Source organism: Pteropus vampyrus, unplaced genomic scaffold (genome assembly GCF_000151845.1).
Source record: "Pteropus vampyrus isolate Shadow unplaced genomic scaffold, Pvam_2.0 Scaffold25, whole genome shotgun sequence".
NCBI lineage: Eukaryota > Metazoa > Chordata > Mammalia > Chiroptera > Pteropodidae > Pteropus > Pteropus vampyrus.
The window spans coordinates 3,191,882-3,210,486 of record NW_011888806.1 but is presented as its reverse complement, the minus strand read 5'-3'; the positions used below and the strand labels follow the sequence as shown (position 1 = coordinate 3,210,486).

General features: G+C 32.6%; 1 protein-coding gene across 14 annotated transcripts in view; it reads left to right on the top strand.

The window, feature by feature from the left end:
* BMPR1B (bone morphogenetic protein receptor type 1B) overlaps positions 1-18,605 on the top strand; it is a 356,154-nt gene that overhangs the window by 207,005 nt on the left and 130,544 nt on the right. For 8 of the 14 annotated variants that reach the window (XM_011356268.2, XM_023528415.1, XM_011356265.2 and 5 more), the window contains one exon: positions 6,377-6,471. The exons of the other annotated variants lie outside the window; for them this stretch is intronic. The gene's annotated coding sequence lies outside the window, so the exon portion shown is untranslated. The remainder of the gene's footprint in view (positions 1-6,376; positions 6,472-18,605) is intronic. 14 annotated transcript variants of the gene reach the window in all.

The window sequence follows — 18,605 nt, the reverse complement described above, 5'->3', positions numbered from 1 at the left end:
CAGTAATGAGTTGTTTTGTTTGCTTGTTGTTTTAAATTGTTACCTGATCTCTCTTTCTCTTTTCTTCATGGCCAAAGTTTGAGAAAGATTTATTCCATATCTCACTTCACTTGCTTACTTTTCACCTCCAATGGAAACAACTCAGTCACCAATGCTCTTTTTTTTAATACCTGTTTTGCTGAAATGTAATTCGTATATCATAAAATTCATGTTTTTAATATGTACAATTCGAGGGTATTTAGTATCACAGTACTTTCTGAATGTTGTGTGTAATGGGCTCTTTTTAATCTCTTTTGGTCTTTCCATGGCATTTGACATTGTTGACCACTCCCTCCTGAATATGACACCCTCATTCACTCCTTTTCTCATTTTCTCAGTCCTTCTTCTACTTGCATTTATAGTCGTTTTACAGTCTTTGTGGGCTTCTCTTCCTTGACCCACACTTAAATGTTGGGCTTGGGTTACTTCTCGTTATACATGCTGTCACCGAGGGACCTCATGGATCCAGGAACCACCTGTATTGTTATATGGCTCACAGTCTCCAAGTTATATAGCACATGTTTATTGTGCCTTTATTATCTGCAAGACTCTAGGCACATAAAATCTATGCTACTATCATTGAATTTACATTCTATTGGGAGAGACAAACAATTACAACCAAATAAAGAAAGAGGTTTATAATTTTAAATAGTATGGTAATGGTAGGCTTCACTGAGGCGCCATTTCAACAGGGACTTGCAGGAGGCGAGGGAGTTAGCCATGAAGCTGTCTGCAAGAGAACATATTAGAGCATGAGCAACAAAATGAAAGACACTAGGGGCAAACCTGTCTCAAACATTTAGAGAACAATAGGAGGTCAAGTTGGCTGGAGGGCTGTAGTCGATGGGGTCAGAGACATAATAAGGAGGCAGATCAAGCAGGGCTTTGTGGATCGCTATGGAAGTCAAGCCTTTACTCTGAACAAAATGGGGGTGAAGGCAGGGTTTAGAGTAGAAGGTGAATATTATGTGTGATTTTTTTAAGTGACTACTTTGGTTTCTGTGTTGAAAATAGAGTATATAATGAAAAGATTTCAAGCCCAAAAACAAGAATATAAGACTACTGAGTTGATAACAACCTTCATCTCTCTCATATTATAGATCAGTGTATTTAAATGCTTTATGAACATATTCAGAGAAATAACACAGATACCTCTAGTTCATCACATTCAAAGACTAAATTCATCTTATTTTCATTGCTTCCTGTTCTAAGTCATTCCTTCTTTCTGTAATCTCTGCCTTGGCAAAGAACCAGCTGTCTGAAGGAGGAGCCACCTTTGAATTCTTAAAGACTCAATTTTTTTTTTTAGAACAGTTTAAGGTTCACAGTGAAATTCAAAGGAAAGTAGAGAGATTTCCCATATATCCTCTGTCCTCACACGTATGACCTTCTTTATTAACAATGTTCCCCACCAGAGTGGTACATTTATTATAAATGATGAGCCTGCATTTTCACATCATTATCACCCAAAGTTCATAGTTTAGGGTTCACTCTTTATGGTATACATTCTGTGCATTTGAACACATGTATAGTGATATGTATCCATTATTATAATGTCATACAGAATATTTCACCAGTATTTTTGGTGTTGCCCTAAAAATCCTCCGTGTTCTGCCTATTTATCCCTCCCTGCTCCAACCCCCACAAATATTGATCTTTTTACCACCTCTGTAGTTTGCCTTTTCCAGGATGTCAAATAGGTGAGATTATGTAGTATGTAGTCTTTTCAGATTTCTTTTTTCACTTAGTAATATGCATTTAAGATTCCTCTATGCTTTCATAGCCTGATAGCTCATTTCTTCTTAGTGCTGAATAATGTTCTATCATTTGGATGAATGACAGTTTACTTACCTACTGAAAGGCATGTTGTTGGTTGCTTCCAAGTTTTGGCAATTATGAATAAAACTGATATAAAACATTCATGTGTATGTTTTTGCACGGACATGAAAAGTTTTCAACTTTTTTTGGTAAATATCAAGGAACATGATTGCTGGATCACATGGTAAGAATATGTTTAATTTTTAAGAAACTGCTAAACTGTCTTCTAGAGTGGCTGTACCATTTGCATTCCCACCAGCGATGAATGAAGGGTCCTATTTTTCTGCATTCTCACCAGCATTTGGTATTTCCAGATTTTGGTCATTCCAATTGGTGTGTAATGGTATCTCATTATTGTTTTAATTTGCATTTCTCTGATGAGAAATGTGATGTGCAGTATCTTTTTATATGTTTATTTGCAATCTGTATCTCTAGTGAGGTGTCTGTTAAGATCTTTGGAACATTTAAAAACTTGGTTTGTTTTCATACTGTTGAGTTTTAGTATAACACTCCTTTATCAGATAAATCTTTTGTGTATATTTTCTCCCAGTCTGTGGCTTGTCTTTTCATTCTCTTGACATTGTTTTCTGCAGAGCAGGAGTTTTTAATTTTAATGAAATCCAGCTTATCGATTATTTCTTTCATGGATTGTGCCTTTGGTGTTGTTGCTAAGAAGTCATTGCCATACCCAAGGTCATCTAGATTTTCTCCTATGTTACCTTCTAGGAGTTTTATAGTTTTGCATTTTACATTTAGGTCTGTTATCTTTTTTGCGATAATTTTTGTGAAGGACATAAGATCTTTCTCTTGATTCATTATTTTGTATATGGATAGCCAGTTGTCCCAGAACCATTGTTGTAAAGATTATCTTTGTTCCATTATGTTGCCTTTGTTCCTTTGTCAAAGATCAGTTGACTGTATTTATGTTAATCTGCTTCTAGGCTCTATAACTCTTCCATTCATCTATTTGTCTATTCTTTCTTTGATACCACACTATCTTGATTACTGTTGCTGTATAATGAGTCTTGATGTCGGGTAATGTCAGTCCTTCATCTTTGTGCTTCTCCTTCAATATTGTGTTGGCTATTCTGGGTTATTTTGTCTCTTTCTGTAAACTTTAGGTTTGTCCATATACACAAAATAACTTCCTGGGACATGATTGGGATTGCATTGAATCTATAGATAAAGTTGGGAAGAACTCACACTTTGACAGTATTTAGTCTTCACATCGGTGACTCATGCATTCATGTGTTCCTTTCCCTTCATTCATATTGAAGGTAAAACTCTTTAAGTTCTTAATATGGCATACTAGTTATTTTAATCTTGTCTACTGGTTTCCACTGATTAATTCGTTAGTCTCTTCTTTTTGCTACCCTTTTATACTCAAGATTAAAATTATTGCAGTTCCTCAAAATGCAGGATAAGACTCATTCTTTTCTGTCCTCATGAGGGCACTGCTGAATCCACTTCCTTGCCTGATGTGGGCAGCCTCTATATCTTATTTAAATGACTAAAAAAGAGGCAGCATGTGGTACTCTAATCCAGTCAGATTTCGGCTGAAATTCAAATCAACTATTTATTAGTTACATAATTTCAGACAAACCACTTCATAACTCTTAGCCTCATTTTCTTTATCTTAAAAAATGACAAAAGCATACCCATTGGCCAGGGTTGTTTTTAGTGTTGGAGATGATATTTCTAAAGCCCGTAGTAGGTGATAGTTGCTCAATAAATAATAATAATACTCTTTCTAGAAACATGCTTCAGAAAGACAAGAGGAAACTTATCTAAAGTTCATGTTTTTTATCAGGGCTCTCTCTTTGTGTTGTAGAGTTCTAGGGCTTTTGCTAAATGCATAATGTCATGTATCTACCTTTGCAGTATCATACGGTATAGTTTCACTGCCCTAAAATCTTAGAAGTAGAAAGGTGATGAAAAGTTTTATATGCCAGGTTAAAAACTTGGGTTTTATACAGTAGACTAGCAATATTCAGCTATTTTGTTCACAGACCCTCAAAGAATTTTGAAAAACTATGTAACCACTCACACATTACCAAGTTAAAATCTACATTTTTTCACCTGTGGTAAAATATGTACTTGCAAAGAATTTAATTTCCACCCTGTTGGAAATATTGACATTTTAAAATAAAACTTATGTCAGCTATTTTAAGAATACTCATTGGAATCTAAATCCACAGCAATTTAATAAAACTCTTATCCATCTAAATAATAATGAATAGACTCTTCTGTTAAAACCTGAAAATTTTGCATTACTATTTTATTTTTTTGACCTTTATTTTCATCTCACTTCCTCATAGAATTTTTATGCAGTATATTTTATAATTAAAAGTCTTTAACTGTTTACCTTATACTTCTCTGCAACAGAAATTTAAGCATTAATTGAAATTTTAAAATTCTTAAATTTTCTATGACACCAGGGCAATAGTAAGGTTTGGGATATACGAGAGTGTGCCTTTCTTTTGTAAAGTAAGAGGAAGATTCTTGTGAATAAAGCATTGCTTTTAGTCAGATCTACATTAATAAAGAATTTATGTAGATGAGAATTTGGACATTGACTCCATTAAAACTATCCATTCAATTGATAACTAAAAGAAACCAGTCTGAAAAGGTTATATAATGTGTGATTCCAACTTCATGGCTTTCTGAGCAAGGTACAATTGTAGAGAGAGTAAAAAGGTCAGTGATTGCCAGGGTTTGGGTGGGAGAGGATGAGTAAGTGAAGCACGTTCTTTAAAAAAAAATTTTAAAACTATTTCCTGCATCACATTCTATGCTCCAACAAGAACTGCTTAAGTTTTATATATGCCTCTTTGTCTTTATTGTCTTTCCCTTCTGCGCCTTACTGCCTTCTATTCATTTTGTAAGATGCAGAAGTCTCTCATACCTTCACTTCTTATTGGCTCAGATGCCCATGTTCCATGCTCTTTTGCTACCCTCTTATAGAGTCTTCATCATCACACTAATGCACTGTTTTTTAATTAGCTTTTTTCCCCTCTGAAATTGTGCTATAAAATTTCAGAGAGTAGAAATTATGTTTTATCTTTGTATCTTTAGCACCTTGCTATATACCACTCCTGGCAATATGTTAATTTATTGGGCAAATATTAATTATTGAATGAAATAAGACAAGGTGATTTTACTTGTTAGAAAGTTAATTCTTGAGCATAACTTTTTTGAGGGTCAGTTAAACTGTAAAAGGCTAATTTTGTTTTATGCTAGTTATTTTTCTGGCTTACTGGTAAGATTCACAGTAAGATTTCACATGAAGATAGGATTTTGAAACTGAAAATGAATTTGAGAACCATTCTTGTAATAGAAGGAGTAAGCACTCTGAGAGCAATTAGGCAAGGACTCTAGTTTTGGCTCTGTTGCAGACTTTCCATGTGACCATTGGTAAACTGGGGGTACATCTTCTTATCTGTAAAATGAGTTCGTGACCAGATTATTTCTAGTTTCCTTTACCATTGGTTTAATCAATAGAGGAAATTTTAATAAAGCAAATATAGGATTATTCTTGGCAGGAAGAGTAAAAAATATGAACTTGATTTATTTTCTAATTATCGATACCATGGACACTGTATGCGATGTATGTATGTAATGATAACCTTGTTCATATCACCTGCAAACTATATAGCATCATGGCTTAGATTTTATTCTTAATCTAAAAATATAAAATAATTGACATTTTTATGATTGAAAATCTAATAGTAGTTAATATGTTGATTCATGTAATTTTTAGATATTTTATTTTTTCACCAAGTAAATAATTTAATTTGATTAATATTATAGTTTCCAATGCATTTCTATCATTCTGAAAATGAATTTATGTTAAACGTCTCTTTTTCGCCAGTTCCTCAGTCACAGCAGCCGTATTCAATGAGAGGCAGTATTAAAAACAATTACAAAAATGTTTTTCCACATCTTTTGGCCAATCATAGTATATAGTAGTGATTCAGTTTCATAGAGCTTGATTGAATGATATTTAGGCATGACTTTTATAAAGCGTTTGAGATTATGTTGTTTGGCCAAAACAAAGGCAGTGTTTCCTTTCTCGTCTTCTACTTCACCCAGCCCCCCTTCTTTCCACCTGCTTGAGGAAAACTGTATTTCTTCAGACAAACCTCATAATTGCCCTTCTGTGCCTGATTTGGGCCTCAGGAAAGGCCCATAGCATCTGTAAAGCTGGCAGCAAAATGGTATTTCCAGGCAGGCACAGGGTTGCTGGGTAGTGAGCCAATCCACAGCTTTGTCTGAGCAGCTGAGAACTTTGCCGGAGTATTACCACGGTGTTCAGTAACACAGACCTGTGCCATGAGCAAGTAAAGCCCTGAGCAAGTGTCAGGGTCAATATTTATAGACCACTACGTAGCTTGCCTTGCAGAGAGAGAAAACGAGAGAGAAACACGCACACAGAGGGCAAGGAAAAAAAAGACTGCAGCAGAGGGGAACTTTAATTTACAATTTTTTTTTCTTTAAAAAAATTCTTTTTAACTGTCAGGTTCAAACTTCTGCTGAATCATAACCATTTGCTGCTGAGCTATGACAAGAGAGGAAACAAAAAGTTAGACGAGCAAGCCTGCCGTAAGTGAGGAGGTAAGTAATTAGCCAGTTCAGTCTCGCTTTTACTCATAAACTCCATCTCCCTGTTGGCTGCTCTGCATCAGTAAGCACAGGGCTGTGTGGCATGTTAAAACTAATAAGGAGGGGCTGCCTGCTGTTTATGAATGTTCTTGGTGGCAGTGTAGTTTTGTGTGCTGTTCTGAAAATTGCTCTGTACATTCATAATACAGTTAAATACTGTGGGCAGTGGGAATGGCTCTCAACATGATTTCATGTTGTGTCCTATCAGCAAGTTTCTGTTTCTTCATTCTGTCAAAGTTGAAGTCTTCTTTTAGGCAAATTCCTTTAGTATCAGTGTTAAAACAGGAAGTTTTATAAGTTTATAGTAGTCTAGAAATGGAATTCAGATGAACATGTGAAGATACAGTAGACCTTGTCAAAATGTGCAATCAACATGGGGTCTTTTTTTTTTTTAAAGCCAATGTCCATTTGACAGTGCACTAATGTGAAATAATGACTAATTTTGGGACTGGAGAGAACCGAGAGTGATAAAAAGTAGGGATAGTCTTAATCTAACGTGCAAAAGGCTCAGCCTTTAGGAGAGTTTCTCAGCTTGTCCCAGTGATTTGTGAGATTGGTTCCTTTAAAATGTGATTCTCTACTAAAGACATTAAATTAACATCTCTTGCTGCACATCAGTAGTTTGTTTTTTCCTTTATCACGTCTAGCACTTTTACACATTACTTGGTATGTTCATAGTGCTGTACTGTGTTCGTTTATCATCACTGTATTGTGTGTCCCAGATTAAGAATAAAAGCAATGGTGCTGAAGGGGACAGAAAAATTCTTTTCTATTATTTTCTGATTTAGGAAACTTATGAAATGTTTTTTATATCTATTACATGTAGCTTGAAAAGCAAATATGTTGATATTGGTATAACATTATTCAAAACTTATGCACTAGACACAGTGAAAGTTTTCCAGTTGTTTTTTTTTAATTGTGGAAGATAAAAATTAGCATGATATTTAAAATCTTCAGGTTAGGTTACTATTAGATTGTAGTTGATTATAGTTTCAAAGGTTTTTTGTACTATATATTTAAGGTAAAAACAAAAATAATGTTAAGGTTTCTAAACTGTAGGCCAACAGAAATACAAGGAAATACTAATTCTCTGGCACAGTTTTGTGTTGGGGTTAATATGTACGACCCAGCTCATTCTAAAATGAGATAAACCACATCTAAAACAGCAGGTAGAGAGGTCTAAATGTAAAGTAAACATCTTAAAATGAGGTCGATCGTTGTAGGCTCTCACTTTTTAAAAATTATATGTAACTTTTAAAATAATGCAAAATATTTTAAAATCAGTTTTATTCAGAAATGCTTTAATGCTAATTTACCTAAATTTAAACTATATTTTTACATTTATTTAATGCTTGTTTTAGTCTCTGAATCACGCATTTTTTGTACTTTTTCTAGCTCTGCCTACCAGTTAATTAATGAGTTTGATTTAGGTTTTTGACAACAAATTGGTTTATTTTGAAATGCGACCATGATTGATCTAGAACGCCATTTCTCAATTAAACTTTTCTTTGCTACTGCCTCTGGGAAATCTCATGATCAAGATTTTGATTTTAGTTCTTTACTCAATATCTTTTATTTATTTACTTTATATATGGCATAAATATATGATATTGCTTTCTTACGCCTTTTTTATTGGTTTTATTTTTTTTCCTTCTGGTATCTTGTTTCTGCAATACTCTATGAAAATTTGGGACAGAAAACAGGCCAAATAAAATTATTACAATAAAAAGAAACTAAAGAGAGCTGTCCCTCTAATCAAGAGAAGAAATAGAAAATTGTGATATTGGTTGACAGTGTCTAAAATGGGATGTATTTTGGCTGAAGGCCAGTTGAGCATTTTAAAACTTGAAATGTTGTCTTAATATTAATTTTGGCTTTAATATCAATCTGATATTGGTTATTTATCATATTTGTAAATCATATTTTGTATGTAAGTATATTTTAAAAATAAATATAACGCCTTATGTATCATGTGTTTCACTATCTATTGAAGGAAGGGTAGTGAATTTAGCTTGAAATATTAGTATTAACCTTCTGATGGATCTCACTACCCCTAGTTCTATTTGCTTGACAACCAGTCCTTCACTATACTACCCTTAGAGGGATCAATCTGCACTCCCAGGAGCACTTCACTTTCCTGTTAAAAATACTCCCATGCCTTGCTGTCTATTGCTTGTAGATAAAGGTCAGTCTTTATGGTATACTAAGCCTCTTCTCGATCTACTTTTGTTCTATATTCACTTTTTGCTATTTCTTCTGGGCTGTTTTCCACATCTCTCTTACCCACCCACGAGAGTATTTTCCTTTCTTCTGTTTTATGCACCAGCAATATGGAGCATCTTGTATTTCTCAAAACAATCCATATTGCCTTACTCCTTTCTGGAATTGTTTATGTTACTCCCTCAATCTTGGAAACCCTCTTCCTGGTCCTTGTATTTCAGCCTCAATGAAGGCATTTCTCCCCTGGATGCCTGCTGGTCCAATATCAGCCTCTGTGGTGGCCTCCTGTATAGACTTCTGTTGCAGTACTTGGCAAAGTCTGGTGATATGTTTTGTGCTTCTTTTTCCACATGAGACTGTTAGCTACTTGTAGCTAGGTTAAAAAAATTTTTTTTCTTTTAGTATTCCTCCAAGACCTAGCACACAGGTATTCAAGAACTTGGACTAAAGAAAAACTTTATCATATTTATTTTAAACCCACTTTTCCGTATAGATTTTTTTTTTTTATTTTAATAAGTTTTAAAACTTTGATTAATTAGATTAAAGGAAAGCCCTTCAAGTAATGGTAAATGCTTTTAAAACAATAGCAATACTTTTTTAAAAAAATTATTTTGTTTCTCTTCCTACCATCAATCACAGTAATGTGTGTATGAGTTCATTCATGCACTCAGAAAGTTATTTGAATAACAAAAGTTCAAAATTATATTAGTTAGCACATAAAATTCAGGTTATACAGCCCGCGAATATTTTTATATTAACTTGACAACATCTATCAAAAAAATCTGCTAGTTGCTGCTTCCATATGGACTGCTGTGATAAGTTAAATGATGCCCCACCCCAGCAAACTGAAGACAGTTTTACACCTTCCAAAGGCCCAGGAAGAATTTCAAGAGAGAGTAGGGCCATCATCATGTATCCTACAGAATTACACGGTAGAAAGGCCCCCACCATTACCTATAAAAGTATGCCACTTAATTTTACTGTCTATTATATAGTTGAAGGTTTTAAAGAAATAACAGAAAATCATGGCTTAAACATTCTTAAACCTGAAAGGGATATTCCATTTCAGTCAGAAGAATTTGTTCCTCAAAATAGAAATGTTGAAAGAAAAGGATGTCAATGTCTAAAAAAGTAGTTGAGAAATAGCAGCTGTTTCTTTTAGTTCTGATATTCAATAAAGTAAAATTTATTTTGTTTTTATTTTACTTCTCTACCATACATAAATATGTTGAATGTGAAGCATTTTGTAAATCAGTAACAGTTGTAAAGCTTCATGCACAATTGAGAGTAATTCACAACTTTTATTTTGATTATTTTTACTTCTTACTGTATGCTACCAGAAGTTTCTACTCTGTTGAAGCCTTATAAACCTCTTCCAGACATTGACTATGACTCATGTTTGTTTAACCTTGAATTGTATCTGTCTTAGGAATGAAAACAAGATTGGTATTTTCATAGGAAAATTTGGTAGCCTTTTAATTTGCTTGAAGTAGATCATAATTTAATATAGAATTTCTCTTCAGATATATTTTGCCCACTATCTTATAGTTAAATGGGTATGAAGAAGGTGCTTACCAAAGAGTTACAAGCATAAATTTTATATATCTCAATGTCATATCAAATAATATAAATACTGTAAAACTGGAAGAGTGGGGGTTCCTTTGGTCATGGACATAGGAATCCACCTAGTTCCCATCAGCCAGTGATGAGAGAAACTCAAAGTTGCCTCAATATTAAAAAATATATATATTGTAAAAACAAACAGAAGCAAAAAATACCACCACAAAACCAGCATCGAGAAGAGGTCAAAGAACTTTGTGGTTAGAATGAGGCATAAAGGATTTTGGCAAAACAATAATGTCTTGTTTTATTATTGTTAACAGCTTAGATTGCCAGTCAAAGATTTTCTGTAACTGCAAGGCATAGAATGCATAGAGAATTAAAGGAGAAGAAGAAATTAATCATGAAAGTGGAACCTTAAAGCTCTTCTGCTTCAGCTGTTTTATTTTGTAGATATGGACAAATGTGGTACGAAGAGGTAACATAACTTGCCAATAGCAGCCTTTCAAGTAGCTAGTTAAGGTTTTAATTTTAAAAAAGAAATAATTACTAAGTTTTACCATTGTGGCTTTTTCTGTCTCTTTGTGATTGCTCTATTTTTATTCTACATCTAGCACATAAACCTTAATTTGTTATATCTCTGTGTTTTGTATTACATTAGACTCCCTTACATTATTTCATAACTCCTGAAAGTTAAAGCTAATAATAATTGCCCCCAAGTGGGATGGAGTACTTTTCCACTCATAACTGTAGTTAAAATAGTTAAATGACATATCCTTTCTGACTTTCCTGATTTCACCCTTTCTCTTTGGTAGTACAGTTAGATTTATGTCCCATAACTATTCTCTTTTTTCCATAGAATGTAGCAGATAACCCTGAAGCAAATAATAGAAACTGCGAAAACAAATTTTATACTTTGATTATATCTAAGAGATTCTAATAGAGAAGATATGGTTATATTTTATTTGATAACTTTGTTTTTAAGATGATTCTTTGTTCTAATTAATGGTTGGAAAACTTTTTATTGAAATGAAAATCAAAGAACCTAATGTACTTTTTCAGATTGCATTGACTTTCATCTAGGATTCTTTAAAAAATGTAAATAATTAAAGGGGCAGAAAGGGTCAAAACAAGCTTATTTTGTACATGTCATATTTCTAGTAAGACTAGCTTTTTTTATTTCTGTCTCACCACTCCTCGGCAAATTGGGGCTCTTTGGTTCTTTCCATGCTTATTAGTATTAAGGTCCCTGGAAAAAATCACTTGTACATCTAAAGACGAAAGAGTTTTTGAGCAAATAGCTTAACGTTGTTCTCAGCCTCAGCCTATGATTTCTGTACCTTCTTATTTTCTCCTTCCTCCCATCAACATCGGTGGCCATCTCTACTCACCTCACCAATCGATGAAAAAAGTCTGATTATTCCTCAGTGAACATTTTCCATTGGATTGATACTTTGCGTTTCAAATATATTTCACCTCTCTTCAAACTCTTCCCTGCTAAAAGATTTGTAATTTTTAAATCTTTCCTAATATTATTGAGGAAAGTGATATTTAATTTATATTTTTAATTACTAGTGAACTTGAATCTGAGGGGGTTATTAGTTATTAATATCTTATTCTTTATCATTGATCTGTTTAGGTCCCTATTCTTTTTTTCAGAGTGATATTTCTCTTATGGGTTTAGGAGAGGCTTTTTTAAAATCAAACTAGCTTAATTCTTTAACATTCTATTAGTCGCAACTGATTTCACAAACTTTTGATTATTTTTAAGTTTTTTATGTGTTTTGAAACCTATGTTTTAAAATATCTTTATTAAGTATAATCAATATTTTCTTCATCTCCTTTGAAACTTAGAAAGCTCTTTATCCAGAAATAGGAAAAAATATTTTTCTACATTTTTATGGTTTAATTTATTTAACTGTTAATGCTATGATTCAGAAAGAATTTATAAAAACAAATACTTAGGTACTTTTGTTTAACTATTATTCCCCTTTCCCTCTTTTTGTGAAATCACCTTTATCTTGTATTCTTGTGGTGCAAATTTGAATCTTTGTGTTACCTCACAAGTTGTATTACATTTAGAATTCCATCTCTATGAAATAAAAGTTCATGTTTCTTGTAAAATGAAACTTAAGCATTAGAACATACTGGAGTGTTGTTGGATTTCAGTTAGCATGCTCCTTGAAATTACTGTAGACAGAGGCTGCGTGCATTATTTATGTTAAAGCAGACCTGATAAGAATATGATTCTGTGTGAGTGAGAAATTATGCATTGATAATAGTCACCGTTTATCAAGGGTTTCTATTAGATATATATCTGGCATTCTACCAAGAATTTTACGTGATTTCATTTAATCCTTGTAACAGACCTTTGAGTGACTTATTCTGATTTCCCTTTTCAGGATAAAGAAACTGAGACCTGAAAATGTAAAGTAGCTTCATCAACCTCACATAGCTAATAAGTGATATGGACATGAATTAAACTAAGATCTGGCTAAAGTCCATCTTTTAAGGAAGCATTGCCAAATAGAACCTTCCCAGCTTGGGTCCATCTATGAAAAAATAAGCTCAGGATCAACGATTTCAAAGTATAGAGGCCAGTTAGTGAAATCACTGATAAGAGGAGTCTTTTACTATTTGAGATTAGCACTGAATATATCAGAATCCTAAAATGAACAGAAATAACCTTATACTTCAAATCAGCTTGGAAGCAGCTAAAAAAATATTTTAACTTCTTCAGATTTTAGTACTTCTATTGATTTTGTCATTTTATTTCATTCCAAGCCAACTTATACTTTAGTTTGTTATACTTTATACTTTAAAACTTTAGTTCTCCATCATATACTTAACACACAGCACCATTCTTTCCCTCACATGCCTGCTCATGACCGTGGCAGGAAAATTGGCAAGGAGCTTCCAGGTCAACAGGGAGTGAGTGTTCCATCTGAGTCCCTGTTTCTATAACTATAAGTTGTATTCAGGGGAGAAATGAGTCTATCTAATTGGCATCCTTCACTATCATCTCTATTTTAAGCTCCTTGGTTGAGAGATTTACAGTTGTTGCTGTGATATAAAGCTTTAATATTTAAAGCAGGAAAGTAAAATCTAGATATTTTCGTATCATTAGAACTCAGAACTTATACATGAATGGTTACCTAGACTGACATAAAAAAGCAGACCTTAACCTGCTATGAGTGAACATACCTTATAAGTATAGATTTTGTATATGTATGTGTGGGGAAATTATACATAATATTTATTCAGAGACATCATTTATAATCTTGATTGTTATATATTTGGCCACCATGAGGTAATTTGTTGTGTTTCCTCTTTAACTCAAGGCAAACAATTTTACTTAATGATAATACAGGATTTTTTCTTATTGGGTCATCCTGCCTTTGTTGATATATTGGTATATCAGTGGTAAGATTTACACTACAATTCAGTGGGATTTCATTTTATAACCCTGCCTTGGAACACTTAAAAGTAAATTATGCCTTTTAGTTAATAAGCGGATTGTTCTTGTATTATTACTTGGAAAAGTATGCATCAGTTAGTATCTGTACTAATTAATAGTCTTAAAAATTCTAAATAGGTTATTCATATTACTCTTTTTTCAGTATTTTTTTAGTTTCCTGCTTTACTAGAGAGATGATTAGAACTGCACAGTGCCTAGTTGGAACATAATTTCATATATGATTTCATACATTAATTCTCTAGGTAAATTAGTTTTTTCTATATGTAGAATTCATTTAATAGTCTCCCTCTTTTCCATTTCTTTCTTTACCAGTTTTATCAGTAAATTTATATATCATTAATCACAGCTGTCGTTTAGCTTACCAACCTTGAAAATTATTTCTGTGTTTATTGTCAGAGACTTGGCAAATTGAACTTGACAATAATAGAGAAGGAAAGCATGGTGACCTAGGTGGGACACTCTGTTCTCAAAGTAATTCACAGTTCTTTGAATGTGTAATTTTTTTTTTGTTTTGTTTTAAATTAGCCAATATACAATGAGTATAGTCTTTTGAGTTACTCATTAATACACCACATGCAGTTCTCTTAAATTATTATTGATAGAAACAGACAATTATTTAGAATGATTTTTTTTTGTACGTTTTCAGTTTAAAGTAGATTGGTACAGGTTCCAAAGCACAATATGAGCTTAAAGTATGTCTACTGAAACCATGTGTTCTCAACTAGGGAAGCTGGTTTTGTGGTCAATCCAAAGCTGTTCTTATACTGTGTGTTCCCTATAGTATAAAAGAAATGTGATATTTTGCTAACATGATTTCAATTTCTTAATAATTCAAACTGCATGTGGTTTGCTCACAGATTGAGAATCAATTTTATGAATTTTGGTTAGATTTTAATAAAATATTTTCTGAGCTATATGTGTGTGAATATGTGTTTGTTTCTGTTTATTAACTGTATATTGTCAGTGATATTAATTGATGCTTTTGGAGACATAAAGCATACTTCAGATCAAACACTGGTTTACAAACTTCATACCGCATGTAGTACTACACACAGATGGGCCAATTGTTCTTTGTGCTTCTATCCCACACTTATTGTGAGGCTGCTCATTTCTGCATGTTGGGCAGTTCAGCAAACAAGGGTGATCTGGTGGCCAGCAAAAAATTACCCATCTATCCAGGAGCCATGCAGGCTATCAAGCCCCTATTTCCCTGTTTCTTCCCTACCCCTCAATCCTGTTGCCATCTTCCTTTACCTGCTCTCTCTTCTTCCCCATCTCCTTCCTTTATTCCCTGCTTTTTAAAAATCTTGTTCGTAGATGTCCACTACATCTCAGCCAGTTATATGTCATACCAAATTGTTATTTTTTTAACTTCATCAATTTCTTTACCTTCCTTCTTCTATCTATTGTCCAGTTATATCAGAAAACTTTTTTGTGTATGCAATTTGAAGAAAACCTTTCCAATTTTAACATAAATAATAAATATCGGGAATAGAAACTCATATCATAAAATGTTAAAGTACAATTAGTATCTTTCACAATTTTCCTAAAGTTGTTTACTCTCTCATTTTATATTTAATAGTAATGTGGTCAACATTATGCCATAGTTATATATATATATATGACAACAATCTCATTTAACCCTTACAGTAATTCTGTGAGGTGGTTTTTATTATCCCTATTTTAAAGATGAGGAAATAGTAATTCAGGGAGGTTAAATATTCATGCCTAAGATCACACAACTTGGAAAGTAGGACATGTAGGATTGGAACCCACTTCTTTTTCACTAAAACTTTGCAGTATAGTGTATAACTTTCCTTTAAATTAGATAATTTCACTTTCCTTCTTCTCCAATGTCTAACAGTTTGAGACGTGGATTGAGAGTGCAGGCTGCTTCCCAGTGTAATAGAGGTTCAAAGCAGGGCAGCGATGATATTCCCTACAGGGAAGACAATGCTCTGTTGATATTTACAAACAGAAAAAGTAAATCTTGAGTTTAGTACTACATTATTTTCATTGCAGTCTATGTTTTTCTTACTTTTATAACTCTATCCAGGTTTCTCTGTGTGAAGAGATAAAAAATAAGAAAGTATGTTCTTCCAAATAAATCTATGCTATGCTCTAAAATGTTTTTGAGGCAGATTAAGTCTTCATCTGTAATCTATACCCTATTTTTTATTTCAGTTAGACTTAATAGACTTTCTCACTAGTTATAAATCACACTGTGTTGGCATGAATTTTTAAGCCATACCATTATAAGAGTAGATATTTTCAGATTATTTGGAGATGAGTTACACTGCTTATAGATTAATTTTTTCCCTTTTTCAGGCTCTGCTTTTCAGGAACTTTATTAGAAATTACGAGGGGCAGGAAAGAATGTTTAAACAAATAAATTTTATTTTTAGTCTAGTTAAGAAACCTGTTTTTTTGTTTAAAGACAATATGGAAAAAATTAAAACTGCAAATAAAACTGACCTTTAAGAATTGTTGATTTTTCCATGACTGTTCTAGCCCCATATTTGTAAGGTATAATTTAAGGTTATTATAAATTATAACTCTTGTTTGTAAAATGTTTTACATTTTAAAAACATTTTCACATCCAGTATTTCTTTTGAGCTTTTGCTCACCAAATACTATATATGAAGCAATATGTATTTTATGAATGAAAAAAATTGACATAAAATGACGGTGAGGTGAAGATCCTAGATAGAAAAGCCAAGTGTTTTGACCTTACCAGAATAGTTATTAGAGTTGATTAGCTTAATTATAATATATGAAAATGTAAAGAACTAAATATGTAATTACATATAACCCATACCAGACACCAGTAAAACTAATGAGTAGCAGGTGCAAGTCATTTAAGAAAAAAATTAATAGTGTTAATACTGAGAAAATTTTATGAATTTAATTTAGTTTCTGAAATTGAGAAAAGAATTTAATATGATTACAGTGGCAGAACACATGTATTGAACTTGTGGAATTATGTGGGAGTCTAGTTTGAAAACTACTGAATTATCACAAAAATTCTTAATTAGTATATGTACTAATAGTAATATTTTTCTAAAGATTTTCATAAGCTGTGATGGTATGTCTATAGAGTTTAAAAAGAATACAGACAAATTTAAATAAACTACTGAATGTCATCTCACTATATGGGGTGAAGTAATGACAGCGTGACTATGAAGAGTTCTATAAACTATGTAAAAAGTTATAAAAATTTGAATAGAGTGAATTTATCAAATTGGTTTTCTTTTCCCTTACTCTATTTCTTCTCTCTCTTATCATCTGTAATGATTGGTGGTGGGCTTCAACTTTTTAATGCATCCATCCATGGGAGACATCACCAGCCCTTGTGGACTCTCTTCTTTTGAGTACCGGTGAATCTAAGCTGCCAATCAGTGATTAAAACAGCACATACTCTTATACAATCAGTGATTAGTTAGCCATATGGAAAATTAAAATTGATATCTACTCACTTCATTCCATAAATAAAAACAAATTATGTATGAAAGAAAGACTTAACTATGAAAAACAATACTTTAAATGTTTAGAAAAGGATGTATTTATTATTTTAGGGTAAGATAAGAATTCTTATAACTAGACATAAACAGAGAAAACCATAAAGAAAAAAATTAATAAATTCAGCAACATTAAAATGAACAAAAGTGTGTTAATCAAAGGCTACTATGAAAGAATAAGAAAGGCTAAAAACTGGATTAGTGGAAAAAATATATTAAAGATCCTATGAATCAATAAGAAAGATAAAACCAGCCAATATAAAAAATGAACAGGAATTTCAAAAAGAAAATCCAAGTAATCATTATGAAAACTTGTTGAGACTCAGTAATTAGAGAAATGTAAATTAAAACTAAAGCGACATGCTATTTCTTACCCACCATGTTAAAAATATGTCTGAAATATACCAAATGTTGATGTGAATATAAAACAGCACATACTCTTATACACTGTTAATATGAATGTAAATTGGTACAACTGAATTGGCAAGTTGAAATTGAACATAAGTATACTTTTACTCAGTTCTATGAAGCCAACTTCAATTTATTATTAGATTTTTGGGAAGGAAAAATTCTACATGCATATACATACATGTATGTGTATATGTATATATATATATGTATATATACATGTACACACACATATAACAAGTATACATATATGCATTTTAAGATTCCAATATATGAACTATATTGATATCACATATGTGCATGAATATAAATTAAGAAAGAATAAATGATATTTTCCCAAACTTTTGCTTGAGCTATGCTATCTACCCATGACCTTTGAGTTTGCAATGAACCTTTATGCCACAGTGATACCAGGCTCATTTTGCTATTCTTTATTAAGTTAGGATGAGTTTTTAAAAAATTATTTCTGTTTGTCAGCTAGTGTACTGTTTTTATTGAAAGCTGTCTGGGCTGCTGTTTTACTGAAATATGTATTCAGTTATGTGTAAGATTGTCCCTCTGTGACCTGAGGTGTACCTAAATATCCCCAAATGGTCCAGCTTTTATATGACACAGCGTCACCCCTGCAGTGTTGTAGACGCTGTTGTCGACAACTCCATTTTCTTTTGTCTTGAGGTGAATATTCTTACACATATTGCTATTTATCTTATAATGCACATATGTGTTTAATGAGGTACAGTTTCTTCTTTCCAAAGGAGAGCTCACAGTAGACTGAAGTTGACTTCATAGAATTGAGGAAATATATTTAAGAAACATTTACAGAGTATGTGGCAGGTTTTGAAGATAATCTCATTCTCTACTTTGATAATATATCTGAGGGAGGCTTAATCGTTAGATAAGAG